Source organism: Giraffa tippelskirchi, chromosome 12, assembly GCF_054371585.1.
Source record: "Giraffa tippelskirchi isolate mGirTip1 chromosome 12, T2T-mGirTip1v1.2.pri, whole genome shotgun sequence".
Lineage (NCBI taxonomy): Eukaryota > Metazoa > Chordata > Mammalia > Artiodactyla > Giraffidae > Giraffa > Giraffa tippelskirchi.
This window is the reverse complement of record NC_137286.1, coordinates 31262479-31279467: the sequence shown is the minus strand read 5'-3', so window position 1 is coordinate 31279467 and position 16989 is coordinate 31262479. Positions and strand designations below refer to the sequence as shown.

The 16989-nt window shown below is 37.9% G+C and overlaps 1 long non-coding RNA gene across 1 annotated transcript in view; it reads right to left on the bottom strand.

Annotated features, from left to right (window-relative positions):
* LOC145530587 (uncharacterized) overlaps nt 1–15069 on the bottom strand; it is a 135087-nt gene extending 120018 nt beyond the window's left edge. The window contains exons 1-3 of the long non-coding RNA XR_014071918.1: nt 14982–15069; nt 14605–14713; nt 13396–13433 (exon numbers count right to left, since the gene is read on the bottom strand). This is a non-coding gene — a long non-coding RNA (uncharacterized LOC145530587). The remainder of the gene's footprint in view (nt 1–13395; nt 13434–14604; nt 14714–14981) is intronic.
* Nucleotides 15070–16989: the final 1920 nt, after the last annotated feature.

Sequence of the window (16989 nt, the reverse complement as noted above, 5' to 3'; positions counted from 1 at the left end):
AAAAAAATAGTGACTTTGCTGAAGTAATGCAAGTTAATAAAAATTCTAGAATCTCTTTATATTTTAATATTTTGCAGTGATTTTTTTCTTAACTACTGTGTAGTCGTGTAGAATTTGCAGATGAGTCCTATCATTTTTATTATTCAATTCCTTTATCGGGATTAAGGGAGTTATAAATATATTTTGAGTCGCTAATTTTTATTTATTTTTTCTAATTTTCCCATTCCCTCTACCTTCCCATTCCCACATATTGCTATTTAACAAGAAAGATATTTTTTAATATACACGAATTTATTTGTGAAGGGCAATTTTTTCAGCCAAATATATCCTCTGCTGAGGCAGAGGTATCACCATCGCTTAGACAGTTTATTTATTTAGAACTAGGTCCACGAATGGATGACCAAAACCAAGTGTCCCGAGGTTAAAAGTCCACTTTTATAGTTTGACTACATTTTTGTTGATATGGATAGTCTCACCTGTTATTACAAATAAATAGAAAACTAGTTAAAGCACCATATTAAAGAGTTGCTTTTTCTATGTAACCAAAGAAAAGCAAATAAATAGGTACAACTTAAAGAAAGCCAGGGTTATAATTGAATCTCCTGTGTATAGAATAAAACATGAAAGAAAGACTGCATCTGTGAGAAATGGAATTAGAAAATTCCCACTTACTAGCCTAATATGCTCCAGCTAAGCATGCAAATTACTTAGACACATAAGCGGAAAAAAAAATCACTTTTAAGAAATGAAAACTGAAGGCCAATAGTACACATGAACATGAAGTCCAAGTTTATTATATCTGCTTGATAGGGTTGTACAGATATTCCTAGGTATCTACCACATATCTATTCCTCCCTGCTTTCTTATTAAGAGGATGCCTATGTTACTGGAGTTGAGAATAACCCCAGTTAAACTGTATATCTGGTGGTAGTGTGGGGTTAGGAAGGTGATTGTCTTGCACCTACGTGTGGTTACTTGAAGAGTTCTGACTGATTATCTATGGTCTGATGTCTCTGAAGGCTTTTAGGTGGCAAACAAGTATACTTTCTTTTCCCTTCCACTATCCCTAGCTTCCTTTCTTGAGGAAGGTTGCAATAGTTTGAGCACTAACAGTCGAAGGATGTAAGCTCTGCATTAAGGGTGGTGAAGCAGAGAGAAAATGAGTCTGTGTCTCTACAGACTTCATCAAGATGTATATCATCCATGGACAGGCCACTTGGACACTAATTTTATCCAAGAAAAATCACCTTTATGTCGAGGGTCCTTATTAATAAAAATCAGTTCCCAACCATTTTACATTGGATTACCAAGCTGGAAAACTTACATTACATTTCTTTAAGACCTTTATCAAAAGCTAAATGAAACTACTCTATGAAACATTCACTATTCTGAGCACAAGAATTTGTGCACACAAACACACACACACCAAGCTGAAGGTCTTCTCAAAAAATTAAATAAACCCATCCCCATACACACATGCACTGTCAGGGGAGGGGGACTGTTCACTAAGAGAGAGAGTCAGCAAGCAGAACAGGAGATTTAACACCCCAAGTTATGAAACAATACAACACTTAAAAGAATCTATAAAATTCAAAACATTGTAATCATGACAGAGGTTAAAGACAGGTTAGAAGACATAATGGAAGGAAAGAACTGTATTATTTGAAACTAGAGGATGTGAAGCTCAGAGAATCTTGAAATTAAAAAAAACACATACCCACTGAAATAAACACACACAAACACACCACAACACAATAGAGGTTATTTAACAAACTAGGCAAAATAAAGCTATATCTACACATGGACATCACCAGATGGTCGACACCGAAATCAGATTGATTATATTCTTTGCAGTCAAAGATGGAGAAGCTCTATACAGTCAGCAAAAACAAGACCAGGAGCGGACTGTGGCTCAGGTCATGAACTCCTTATTGCCAAATTCAGACTGAAATTGGAGAAAGTGGAGAAAACCACTAGACCATTCAGGTATGACCTAAATCAAAGCCCTTATGACTACACAGTAGAAGTGAGAAATAGATTTAAAGAACTAGATCTGACAGACAGAATGCCTGATGAACTATGGATGGAGGTTTGTGACACTATACAGGAGACAGGAATCAAGACCATCCCCAAGAAAAAGAAATACAAAAAAGCAAAATGGCTGTCTGAGGAGGCCTTATAAATAGCTGTGAAAAGACGGGAAGCAAAAAGCAAAGGAGAAAAGGAAAGATGTACCCATTTGAATGCAGAGTTCCAAAAAATAGCAAGGAGAGATAGGAAAGCCTTCCTCAGTGATCAATGCAAAGAAATAGAGGAAAACAATAGAATGGGAAAGACTAGAGATCTCTTCAAGAAAATCAGAGATACCAAGGGAATACTTCATGCAAAGATGGGCTTGATAAAGGACAGAAATGGTATGGACCTATCAGAAGCAGAAGATATTAAGAAGAGGTGGCAAGAATACACAGAAGAATTGTACGAAAAAGATCCTCATGACCCAGATAATCATGATGGTGTGATCACTCACCTAGAGCCAGACATCCTGGAATGTGAAGTCAAGTGAGCCTTACAAAGCATCACTAAGAACAAAGCTAGTGGAGGTGATGGAATTCCAGTTGAGCTATTTCAAATCCTGAAAGATAACAGAAGTGCTGCACTCAATATGCCAGCAAATTTGGAAAACTCAGCAGTGGCCACAGGACTGGAAAAGGTCAGTTTTCATTCCAATCCCAAAGAAAGGCAATGCCAAAGAATGCTCAAACTACCGCACAATTGCACTCATCACACACGCTAGTAAAGTAATGCTTAAAATTCTCCAAGCCAAGCTTCAGCAATACGTGAACCGTGAACTTCCAGATGTTCAAGCTGGTTTTAGAAAAGGCAGAGGAACCAGAGATCAAATTGCCAACATCCGCTGGATCATCAAAAAAGCAAGAGAGTTCCAGAAAAACATCTATTTCTGCTTTATTGACTATGCCAAAGCCTTTGACTGTGTGGATCACAATAAACTGTGGAAAATTCTGAAAGAGATGGGAATACCAGACCACCTGACCTGCCTCTTGAGAAACCTGTATGCAGATCAGGAAGCAACAGTTACAACTGGACACGGAACAACAGACTGGTTCCAAATAGGAAAAGGAGTACATCAAGGCTGTATATTGTCACTCTGCTTATTTAACTTATATGCAGAGTACATCATGAGAAACGCTTGGCTGGAGGAAGCACAAGCTGGAATCAAGATTGCCGGGAGAAATATCAATAACCTCAGATATGCAGAGGACACCACCTTTATGGCAGAAAGTGAAGAAGAACTAAAGAGCCTCTTGATGAAAGTAAAAGAGGAGGGTGATAAAGTTGGCTTAAAGCTCAACATTCGGAAAACTAAGATCATGGCATCCGGTCCCATCACTTCATGGCAGATAGATGGGCAAACAGTGGAAATAGTAGCTGACTTGATTTTTCTGGTCTCCAAAATCACTGCAGATGGTGCTTGCAGCCATGAAATTAAAAGACGCTTACTCCTTGGAAGGAAAGTTATGACCAACCAAGACAGCATATTAAAAAGCAGAGACATTACTTTGCCAGCAAAGGTCCATCTAGTCAAGGCTATGGTTTTTCCAGTGGTCATGTATGGATGTGAGAGTTGGACTACAAAGAAAGCTGAGCGCCAAGTGCTTTTTGAACTGTGGTGTTGGAGAAGACTCTTGAGAGTCCCTTGGACTGCAAGGAGATCCAACCAGTCCATCCTAAAGGAGATCAGCCCTGGGTGTTCATTGGAAGGACTGATGTTGAAGCTGAAACTCCAATACTTTGGCCACCTGACGTGAAGAGCTGACTCATTGGAAAAGACCCTGATGCTGGGAGAGGTTGAGGGCAGGAGGAGAAGGGGATGACGGAGGATGAGATGGCTGGATAGCATCACCGACTCGATGGACATGGGTTTGGGTGGACTCAGGGAGTTGGTGATGGACAGGGAGGCCTGATGTGCAGTGGTTCATGGAGTCACAAAGAGTCAGACACAACTGAGCGACTGACCTGAACTGAAAAACATTTGGTATATAACATAAAGCAACAACAAATGTGAAATGCAACAGAACTGTCAGGAGAAATGGATGATAAAATATGAAAGTCTAATGTGTATCAGTTGAATATTCAGAAAGAAACAGAGATTTATGGAGAGGCAATAACTGAAAAAATAATTGTCAAAATTTTTCTGGAATTAAAGTAAGCTGTAAGTCCTCAAAAAAGAAGTAACATGAGTACAAAGTGGAAAAAGTAAAACAAATCCTAGCCACAGTGTTATGAAAAAGCAGAACTTCAAAGATAAAGATAAAAATCTTAAAAGCAACCAGTGAAAAATGTGGACTACCTAAATAAATAATCAGAAAACCTTGAGATAATAGCTTCAAAGTGCTGAGGAAAATAACTGTCAGTATAGAATTCATTACTTAAACACCTATTCAAGAAGAAGAAAAAAAATTGTAAATATTCAAATAGAGGCTGAGAGATTTTACTACTTACAAACCCCTGATGAAATATTAAATTTAGGAAGAACAGAATAGAAGTGAGAAAAATGGATGGTTTCAAGAAGCAAGATGAGCAAGAAATTGACAAATATGTTGGTATCACACCAACATTATATATAAATGCTACTGCTACTAATGATTATTTTGGTAAAACTGTATGGACGATGGAGAGGGGAGATTGGAGATGAGGTTCAGTATTTTCAATTGCTTGAGAGCAGTCTAGAGATAAGAGCCTTAGAATGTTTAAACCCAGCTATAATTATTTATAAAGTTAAGGGTAACCACAAAAAATAGAAGCATAATATTTAGCTTCAAAAACAAAGAAATAAGACATAAAGTGATCTAATCTAATAGAAAGCATAAGAAAAGGATAACAGAAGCAAAAAATTACAAGTATGACTAGATTAAAAAAAACCATAAGATAAAATGGTAGAAATATTTCAAATATATCAATAAGCATAATAAATATTCACATATTAAGCTTGTCTTAATGTTAAGAGATTCCAAATTTGAACAAAAATAATATTAATATCAAGCTGTATTAATATTATAATAGACATAAAATAAATGACAAAAAAGATTGAGAGTAAAGAGCAAGGAAAAGGTATAACAGGGGAATTGTGCTCAGAAGAAAAATGATGTGGCATAATTAATACTGGAGAAAAATAGTCTTTAACATAAGAAAAACTATTCTACAGTATGAAAGTGTCATTGCTTAATAATAGAGGGAACAATTCACCAGGAATATATATCAATTCTGAATTATATGCAGCTTACATTATAACTACACAATATATAATAATTAAAAATTATTTTTTAAATTAACAACTATGCGTGTGTGCTCAGTCACGTCTGACTCTTTGTGACCCTATGGACCGTAGTCCACCAGGCTCTTCTGATCATGGCATTCTCCAGGCAAGAATACTGGAGTGGGTTGCCATGCCCTCCTCCAGGGAATCTTCCTTACCCAGGGATCGAACCTACATCTCTTGTCTCCAGCACTGGGAGGCAGATTCTTTACAACTGCACCACCAGTTTAGATATTATCACTACTCTCTCAGATCCAAGAGATTAAGCATACAAAAGAAACATTAAGGATATAGAAAAAATGTTTCTTTTTTTAAAATTTGCTTTAAAACATTTTACTGGAATCCTTTTGTTAAAGGTCACCTAATTGATTTTGGCCACCAAATTTCTATGCAGTCCCCTCCACCTGACGCTGGGAGGTTGACAGCTGCTAACACTGGTTAAGGAGAAGGCAATGGCACCCCACTCCAGTGCTCTTTTGCCTGGAAAATCCCATGGATGGGGGAGCCTGGTGGGCTGCAGTCTATGGGGTCGCACAGAGTCGGACATGACTGGAGCGACTTAGCAGCAGCAACCCTGGTTAATACAGGAAAGATGTGAAGTTCTGAGGACCTGTCCAACATCAGATAAAGGATATCCTTTGTGTTAGCAAAAGTCTAAAATCACAGTACCCAGGTACACAGCACATTGCTCTTCACTTCTTGTCATAGCCTGTGGTTAAAGTGACATCCCAGCCATCCCTTACAGCACTTCTCCAAGAGGAGAATTCCAAACCTTAAGCCTGAAGTCACCAAGCTAGGCCTGAATCTCTGCCACATGGCACTGCCCTAGCTGGGCTTCCAAAGCTCTCATGCCTTATTCAGGGATATCACATCAGTGGACATCTTAAATCCCCTCATGGCACTGCAGACCCTCCTTTGAGAATTAGGGGCTTGGGAAGAAATCAACTAGTCAGCAGAGACCAGGGTGATTCCAGATAGAGAAAATTTGAATTAAATAATTATCACTTTTTTCTAGAAAGCAGGGAACATTTCTTCTTTCTAAGCACAAGATTACACACAAACATGAAATATGCGGTCTATCTTTCCACCAATATATGTCACTAGAGTAACTTCAAAATCAAAGCCAGAAAACAGTACAAAACAGAAAACATGCATCCCAACCTCACTTATCAACATGGCTCTAAACTTCTTAAGTTATTAGCAAACCAAATTCAGTTTACTGAATTTGTTTACTAAAAACAAACCACATTTGGTGACAAACTTTCATTCCAGGAATGCAGGAATGGCTTAACATTAGAAACTGTATTAATGTAATTCGTTGAATTATAAGATTAAAGTAGAAAAACAATTTTTTGTTTAAGACAAACAAACAAAAATGACCGTAGCAACAACAATGAAAAAAAAACCCTCAAAGTAATATTAGAATGCTAATCTGATAAATAGTTTAAAGGTAAAAGCTTAGAAACATTCCCTTTAAAGTCAGGAAAAAAACAGGGTTACTTATTCTTTCCACTTCAACACTTACTAGACCTCCTATGAAATAAAAGATTCTGAGGAAAAGAAATAAGGAAGAAATTACACTTTTCAGATGGCTAAATTATCTGTCTAGAAAAGACTTGTACACAAAATATTAGAACCAATGAGTTGAGCAAAATTGTAGGATTCTGAATAAATACATGAAAAGGATGGCATTTATTGGTCAGAGAAGTGCAAATCAAAACCACAAAGAGATGCCACCTTACACCTGTCAGAATGACTATCATCAAAAGGACAAGAGATAAATATTGGTGAGGATGCAGAGGAAAGGGAACACTTATACACTGTTCATGGGAATGTAAATTGATGCAGCCACTATGGAAAACAATATGGAGGTTTCCCAAAGAACTAAAAATAGAATTACCATACGATCCAGTAGTTCTACTGCTGGGTATATATCCAAAGAAAACAAAAACATTAATTCAAAAAGATATAAACACCCTAACATTCATAGCAGCATTATTTACAATAACCCAGGTATGAAAGCAACCTGAGTGCCCAACAGATAAATGGATAAAGAACATGTATAATACACATACACACAGACACACACACAATGGAGTGTTACTCAGCTATAAAAAATAATGAAATTCTACCATTTGCAACAATGTGGATGGACCTAGCAAATATTATACTTAGTGAAATAAGTCAGACAGTGAAAAACAAATACTCTTATGTTATCACTTATATGTAGAATATAAAAAATTAAACAATTGAATATATATAACAAGACAGACACAGATTCACAGATATAGAGAATAAACTAGTGGTTACCAGTAGGGAAATGGAAGGAGGGAAGGGGAAAGCCTGGGGTAGACGATTAAGAGACACAAATCACTATACATAAAATAAAAAAGCAACAAGGATATATTTTATAGCATAGGGAAATATAGCCATTATTTTGTAATAATTGCAAATGGTGTATAATCTATAAAATGGGTTTCCCAGGTAACTCAGTGGTAAAGAATCTGCTTGCCAGTGCAGGAGAAGCGGGTTTCATCCCTGAGTCAGGAAGATCTCCTGGAGAAGGAAATGGCTACCCACTCCTGTATTCTTGGCTGGTAAATCCCATGGACAGAGGAGCCTGGTGGGCTGCAGTTCATGGGATTGTAAAGAATCAGTGATTAAACAACAAAACAAATCTGTAAAATACTGAATCACTCTGTTGTATATCTGAAACTAATATAATATTGTAAATCTGCTATACTTTAATTTTAAAAAAATTAAAGAATGTTATATATAATAACATTTATATATAACAGCAACGATCAACTAGAATTTGTGTATAAGTATAAATCTCATTCATAATAACAGCATAAACTTCTAGGAACCTGGGAATAAATCTAACAAAATAAGTATAAAACATACAAGCAAAAATTTGTAGATTGTATTAAAGAATGCAAAAAAGTTAAAGATATCATGTTTTTATGGAACTATCAGGCGAGTGTATGCTCCTCGGTTCTGTCTCGTCACAACAAAGATTTGGAGTGACGGACATTAGAGCCCTCAGTGGGTCACAGCTCTTGGGTCTTGGACAGACCGTCTTATAACTTTTAGACGAATCAGTGTTACAGCTCAGTGTTACAGCTCTTTTATTTAGATAATAGCAGGAAAATCCATCCCCAAAGCATGAGGGCATGCCGACCGTTGACCCAAAAACATGAAAAGAATAATGCCCCAGCGCATGGGAGAGAGAGAGAGCACTTTTGGCTCCTCTTTTTATATGTTTTCTTCCTCCCCCTGGGCCTGCCCTATGCAAACTGGGCTTAGCCAGGAGGGCTGTTTGTTCTACCTGAAGTTCTCACTCGAGTCCTCGGACCTTCCTTTGTTCTATTTTCGCGGGCTTTTCCCTTCCTTGTCTTTTAGCTACCACCATTTTGGACTCCTGTTTCCTATTCTAACTACCTAACAGAACCTAAGATTCACACAGAAAAGGTCCAAAAATACCCAAGTTCATTCTGAAGAAGAAAAGAACGTGAAGGCCCAATCAGAGAGAAAGACTTGTTATGAAACTACAGTAATTGTAGAAAAAGTGTTCTTGGTGTCCATGTCGGGCCCTCAGGGGTCCTTTTACTGCCTGCTGTGGTTCCTGCAGTTTACTGCTGATTTCTGCATAAGTTCTAGGTAGGATTGTCCTTAGGCGATGGGAGCTGTCCCCAGTGGGAGAGTCTAGGAATTACCACCCTACCCACCATGACCTGTAGCCATGATCCTCGGTCCTGGAGGTACAAAAGCCCTCCTCCCTTACCTTAAGACAGACTCAGCTGTGCCAATGATGGCTCAGAGTTCCCTGAGGGATGAGGCTGAGGCTTGATTTTTTATCTGAGAGTACATTCTTACTGAACTGCTCCTGAACTGAACTGCTCCTCCTCTATCCTGCTTTCACTTCCCTACAGGTTTTTTCCCAAATGTGTACTCCTAATAATTCCTTGTACAAGAATCCTCATTTCATTCTCTGCTTTCAGAGGACCTGACCTAAGATAGAAATTAAATGTATAATGACTCCAAAACAGCTCAACCAATAAAGCAAAACCATTGAGGAGGATAGCAGAAGAACAAATCAATACATGAAAAATTTCTCACCTCATAAACAGAGAATGCAAATACAAATTAAACAGCACTCACCAGATTAGCAAATTTTTATTATCTGAAAAGTCTAAGTGTTGATTAAGATGTAAGCAAATGAGAAATCTCGTATGTTGTTGGTGAGAAAGCAAATTTGTTAACAACACTTTTTGAAGTGCAGTTGGTTACTATCTAAACAAAACTGAAGATGCTCATAAGCTATAACCTAGCAATTTCATTTTCTGGTATATACTCAGGGGAATTCTGAGCTTTGTGCTTAGAGAGGTGTATGAGGAAGTTTACTGTGGCATCGTTGACAAGAGTGCAAAACTAGAAACAACTTAAACACTTGTCAAGAAAGAATGGATAAATTGTAGTGCATTCACAATGTGCAGCAGTTAAAATAAATGATAACCAAATTTAGACTTGTCAACATGGAAAAATGTCAAAGGCAATTTTTAGTGAATAAGGCAAATTAAAGATGGGCACCTTTACACAGTTTTCATTCCAATTCCAAAGAAAGGCAATGCCAAAGAATGCTTAAACTACTGCACAATTGCACTCATCTCACACGCTAGTAAAGTAATGCTTAAAATTCTCCAAGCCAGGCCTCAGCAATACGTGAACCGTGAACTTCCAGATGTTCAAGCTGGTTTTAGAAAAGGCAGAGGAACCAGAGATCAAATTGCCAACATCCTCTGGATCATCGAAAAAGCAAGAGAGTACCAGAAAAACATCTATTTCTGCTTTATTGACTATGCCAAAGCCTTTGACTGTGTGGATCACAATAAACTGTGGAAAATTCTGAAAGAGATGGGAATACCAGACCACCTGACCTGCCTCTTGAGAAACCTGTATGCAGATCAGGAAGCAACAGTTATAACTGGACACGGAACAACAGACTGGTTCCAAATAGGAAAAGGAGTACATCAAGGCTGTATATTGTCACCCTGCTTATTTAACTTATATGCAGAGTACATCATGAGAAACGCTTGGCTGGAGGAAGCACAAGCTGGAATCAAGATTGCCGGGAGAAATATCAATAACCTCAGCTATGCAGAGGACACCACCTTTATGGCAGAAAGTGAAGAAGAACTAAAGAGCCTCTTGATGAAAGTAAAAGAGGAGAGTGATAAAGTTGGCTTAAAGCTCAACATTCAGAAAACTAAGATCATGGCATCCGGTCCCATCACTTCATGGCAGATAGATGGGCAAACAGTGGAAACAGTGGCTGACTTTATTTTTCTGGGCTCCAAAATCACTGCAGATGGTGCTTGCAGCCATGAAATTAAAAGACGCCTACTCCTTGGAAGGAAAGTTATGACCAACCTAGACAGCATATTAAAAAGCAGAGACATTACTTTGCCAGCAAAGGTTTGTCTAGTCAAGGCTATGGTTTCTCCAGTGGTCATGTATGCATGTGACAGTTGGACTATAAAGAAAGCTGAGCACCAAAGAATTTATGCTTTTGAACTGTGGTGCTGGAGAAGACTCTTGAGAGTCCCTTGGACTGCAAGGAGATCCAATCAGTCCATGCTAAAGGAGATCAGTCCTGGGTGTTAATTGGAAGGACTGATGTTGAAGCTGAAGCTCCAATACTTTGGCCACCTGATGGGAAGAGCTGACTCATTGGAAAAGACCCTGATGCTGGGAAAGATTGAGGGCAGGAGGAGAAAGGGACGACAGAGGATGAGATGGCTAGATGGCATCACCGACTCTATGAACATCGGTTTGGGTAGACTCAGGGAGTTGGTGAGGGACAGGGAGGCCTGGTGTGCTGCGGTTCATGGGGTTGCAAAGAGTCGGACAAGACTGAGCGACTGAACTGAACTGAACATATCAAACCAAATGATACAATATCTTGTTTATGGACATAAGGATATACACATATATGTATGTACATACTACAAATATCCATATATAATATCTTGATCCTGTGTAAAGTATGTCAAGAGGATGCTGTCTGAGGAAGAAATGAGAGCAAAAGGACTGTAAAAGATATGAGAGGTTTTCAATTCTAGTTTAATTTTTACTTCACAAAAAACCACCTGAAGGAAAACAGTAACAATTACTTAAACCTGGGATGAGGTACCAGCATATTTGTTACATTGCCCTCTGTACTTTTATATATGCCTGAAATATTTCATAAGAGAAAACCAAAGAGGAATGGTATCCAAAATATAATCAAACTCTAAATTTTGTTTTCAATATAACCATCTGAATTGGTTTTTTTTAAGTGTGCTATTCTTGAAGCAATTGTAAAAAAGAAATCCTATACTATAAAACAATCTAATATTCATCTTCCTATATTTCATCTTTTTTCTTACATTTTCTCAGAAAAGTAGGAAGATAGCTTGCCACCCTTCCTTGGAACTTCAAAAGATTTCCTTTAGCTTTCTTTCCTCATTGCCTCCCTTCCTTTTTTCCTTCTTTTCTTTCTTTCTTGCTCTTTTCAAAAGAATTACTATTTATCTCAGCTCCTTATCATCCCCTAATCATTTTCCTAAGTTCTAGAGTTGTCAAATAAAATATAGGAAGTCCATTTAAATCTGAATTTCAGATAAATAATAAATAATATTTTTGCAGAGGGCATTTATACTAAAAAGTTATTTGTCTTTTATTTGAAGTTCATATTAACTGGCAGGTCTATATTTTTTATTTGTTACTAAATAAAAAACCTACTAAGTTCAACTTACCACGTGCTATGCTGTGCTGTGCTAAGTTACTTCAGTCGTGTCTGACTCTTTGTGACCCATGGACGGTAGCCCACCAGGCTCCTCTGTCCAAGGGATTTTCCCGGCAAGAATACTGGAGTGGGTTGCCATGCCCACTTCCAGGGGCAACTTACCAAAATTGTACTTTATTTATATAGATATCTATCTCACAAATGTTCCTTTCAATTCTTAAAAAAGTACACAGATTCTAATAGTCTTCTCATCTTACTTCACATGAAAACGGCTATCTGTCAAGAATAGATTATCTATCTATCAATGTTAGTAATATTCTTGTATTAGTTCTAGTATTGAGGATGTGAAAGTGTTACTCACTCAGTTGTGTCCGACCCTTTGTGACTCCGTGGACTGTAGGCCGCCAGGCTCTGTCCATGGGATTCTTCAGGCAAGAATATTGGGTTAGGTTGCCATTTCCACCTTCGGGGGACCTTCCTGACCCAGGGGCTAACCCATGTCTCCTGCTTTGGCAGGCAGATTCTTTACCATCTGAGCCAACAGGGAAACCCAGTATTGAGGATGTAACTTTGACTGATTTCTTACAGGCCTGCTCCTCTTTGAAATATCTTTCCTTTTTGCAAAAAACAATTACATAAAACAACAAACTTGAACCATTTTTTTCTTTTCAATTTCTTTTTATATAGGCTAAACAATCTGAAAGAACCTTGTGGTATTCATTGCTTCCTATTTTCTGTTTTTCTTTTTGCCTTTCCACATTTTAAAATTTTATTACAAAGCCAAATATATTCTTAAAAAAATGAAGGCACAAAAAGGGCAAACAACCGTATATGTTTTTTCTGTAGCTATTTAGTATGGTGTTCATAAAATAAAATTTTTATAAGATCACATATATACTGTTTTGGATTTTTTCTTAATATATAGAAAGCATTTTCCTTCTTATTAAATATTCCATCACATTTTTCCCAACAGTTTCCTAGTACTGCATTATCTTTTTAAAATGAAAGCTTGACTTTTTTGAAAATTTTTCATCCTTTGAAACTCAGAGCTTTTATCTATAAAATAGAATTTGTGGAGAGAGAGGCGACGAAGGCTGAGCTGTGATGGAGTGTCTATGAAAAAGAGTGTGTTCTTGTCAGTGTAACTAATTCTACTGAGGACTAGAGGACGGTCACAATGTGAAACTATGTTTTACAACTCTGGGGATAAAAATCAGTGAAAGGAAAGGTGAAAATGATGAAAGTCAAAGTGGTGACACTATTAAAGATTTACCTCAATGTGCCTTTGTTGGTTAGAACTCACTGTGCCGCCTGCAAGAGAGAGGGGAAAAAATGGATTCACTTTATTGCACTCATCTGTCATAGATAATACCCTGTACAAAAAGGTGGAAGGAAGTGGTGAACTTTTAATCAGTCTGTGTACACATACAATAGGAAGGCAGTCTGGAAACCCAGCAGGCCGGAGGTATGAGTGGCTGTCACAAAGGGGACAGTGACACTCTACTGAGATCAGTGAGCTCCAAGCTCCAAAGAGAGGGGCAGGCCAACTTGATCTTTTCTTTGTGTGCAGACTACTGGGTGTGCTACACTTGGTGGGGAGTCGCATTCAATTGCCAGACAAATGCAACCCACTCTGCCACCAATAGGAGGGAGTGAACTTGTTGTAGTCTTTAAAGGATTCCGCAGAGAATACATTCCTCCTGTAACAGTGACAGATGGGCCTGCCTTTTTCTGACCAACAGGGTATATTCCAAAGCTGCTGAGATCAATGCCTATGTGTCAGAAGCAACTGTTAGAAGCAAAATTTCTAACAATTTCTGAAAAAGGCTAATTTATTTAGGCAATGTCTGAAACTTTCTAGCTATCACCATGGTAAAGGGACCAGAATGCTATTCTTATGAATCTCCCCTTAATTTATCATATTCCTGAGAATTCTGTGAATCAAAAAGCATTCATAGTCTTTTTCCCTTTCAGCTCTATATATCACACCAGTCCTTGTTTTATGGCCTAAAGTTATGTCAAGAAGTTTAACTGTCAGGCAATAATATCTAACAATGTTACTATTCTATATACCATCATTATAGGTATAATGGGGCTTCCCTAGTGGTTCAGATGGTAAAGAATACGCTTGCAACGCAGGAGACCTGGGTTTGAGGCCGGGAAGATCCTCTGGAGAAGGAAATGGCTACCCACTCCAGTATTCTTAACTGGAGAATTCCATGGACAGAGGAGCCTGGCAGGCTACAGTCCACGGGTTGCAAAGAGTTGGACACGATTGAGCGACTAACACTCTCACTTTCACAGGTGTAATATTCTGGACTATAGGTATTATATTTTCTAACATCAAATGGATGCTTAAATGAGGCAGTGCCAAATTCCATCTTTGAATATTTTCTTTACCTCTGGATGGTCAACGTTTCAACCTGTCCTCTAGTTCTGATACTCACGTCACTTAGCCCACTCCCCCCTCCAAAGTTCCTACCTGTATCCCCTAATGAAGAGTTCCACTGTGTACAATTCTGGGACCCTCAAGTAGTACGTATGGTGTTCTTTGTAGTGCCTTGATATACGTTTCATTCTCTTCTGATTCCCTATGAATGCCCAGGGCAAAAGGTGGATACTTGAAATGTTTTCAAAAAAGGGATGGTGAACTCCCCCACCCCATCTTAAAATTACTGTCAATTTTTCCACCAGAGAAGCTTCTTGCCCTCCTCCATGCCATTTTGAGGATAAAGATTTACTCCATTCCTCCCTTGGCAGCTCTCCCAATGAAAGTGTGAATCCCTCTCCACGATGGCCCACCACCACTGACACAATCTAGCTAATATACCATGCTATAATTATTGATGAGGGAATGACCTGTCATTAAGAACTGTAGACTCCATCCCTTTTACAAGCCATTGGAGGGCACAGCAACCCACTCCAGTATTCTTGCCTGGAGAATCCCATGGATAGAGGAGCCTAGCAGGCTACAGTCCAGAGGGTCACAAAGAGTCTGACATAACTGAAGTGACTTAGCACCCTCAACATTCCAGCCTTTATTCCACCAGGCAAATTGACCGTTTAATGCATGAAATTATTTCTTGACCTTCATGTCATACAAAACTGCTGGAAGAATGTCTAAGTTTACAATCACAAGACAAGATGACAAATCAGGTACAATTTTTTGTTGTTGTTTTTGAAGAAAGTGTTTAAAATTCTAAGCAAAAAAGGTGGTTGGGGAATGTCATTGTCAGAGAAGCAGCAGAGAATGCATTTATCCGAGCTATCATCAGGGTAGAGCTCCTTAGGGAGGCTGGCGTGGAGTCAAGTTTTTGATAAAGGAATACACGTGGCTTTGTAGACAAGGATTAGAAGGCTATTCTGAGCAAAATGTAGAGCCATTCCTTGACAGGAATGAGAAAATAAATAAAAAGGTGGCAAGGGTGAATGGTTTCTCTTTACCCCTTGAATCTCTCATTGTCTGCCTGACAAATCATATCTATCCCACTTTCCAAAGCTCCATTCAAGGCTTAGGAAAACAACCAAAATCCAGTCACATTATTGTATCTGTCACAGAATGAGTCTCCTGTTTTCCTCAAGATGTATCTTGCAGATTATGCAAAATTTAATTTAATCATGAACTGACTGGTTGGAAAGTGTGTATACATCATACTTCATGGGATTGCATATCACATTTGCTAACGTATTCCACATTAAACCATTTCACACATAGGTTCTAGGACAGGCAAGGTTTTGTTTCTGAGGATTTCTGGACTCCTGATGATGTGTGTTTTGGCAAGATACTTATTGTCTCTATGTCTCCATTTTCTGCTTTGTAAAATAAAGGTAATTAAGCTTACTTTGAGAGTGTTGTGAGGATTAAGGCAAGATCATGTCTGGGCATCATTTTGCACAGTGTTTGGCACATAGCTGTAAATAGGTGGTATCATTCATTATTGCTATTTTTCTAATTAACATGCTAGTGAAAGTGAAAAAAAGGAACTTGATCATGAATTATGAATGCAGGAAATACAATGGCGGGTTCATATTTTGAACAACAGTTATTGCTGACTATGGAAAAACTACTCAAATTTCTTGACTTCTTATAGGAGAAAGGGGAAGATCAGAATACAGTCTGTGTATGGAGAAATAGGTGTGGGAATCATCTAATATGGTGAAATGTTTACCTTTCCAGAAGGTTCCTCAATAATTTTATGATTATAAATCTGGAATTAGGACACTCAGTGTTTAATAAGTACCCACTAAATAATAGTACTTTTGTTTCAAGAAAAAGAGTTTTTAAATTTTGGTTTAATACCTTGAACTCTACTATCCTTACAGCATGTACAGATTTTTGATGACTGCTCCAAAGGATCTTGTTTATCAGATGCTTCTGGATCAGTCCTTGATCGAAAGAAAGAATTATTACTGCTCAGCAAAGTTTGATATAGGAAAAATATTTGGACAGTTTGTGCTTCATTAATCCAAGTTTGGTTTGTTAAATCCCCAAGCACTGCTTTACAAGTCTTCAGATTAAAAATTAATTACAACAATTATCAACAAATATAAAAAGTCAAGAAAATAATGAACACCCATCTGTCTGCTTGGCTTTCGAAAGCATAGCTCAGTGGCAACAAATAAAAACTACCATCTTTTATAGGGAGCTCTAAAAGTCATCTATCACAGATACTAATTCTTAATCTTTTTATGCAAACCATCTAAATTTCTTCTTTTAAAAAAAGAAATTTTTACCTAGTCACACAATGTAGTCTTATCTCTTAAGCAGAAATAGGTCATGTGAATGCAAAATTATACCTGACACTGAAATTTTCAAAATGGTTGATTACTGTTCAGTCCCTATTTGGAGATCGTGTCCACAAAGACA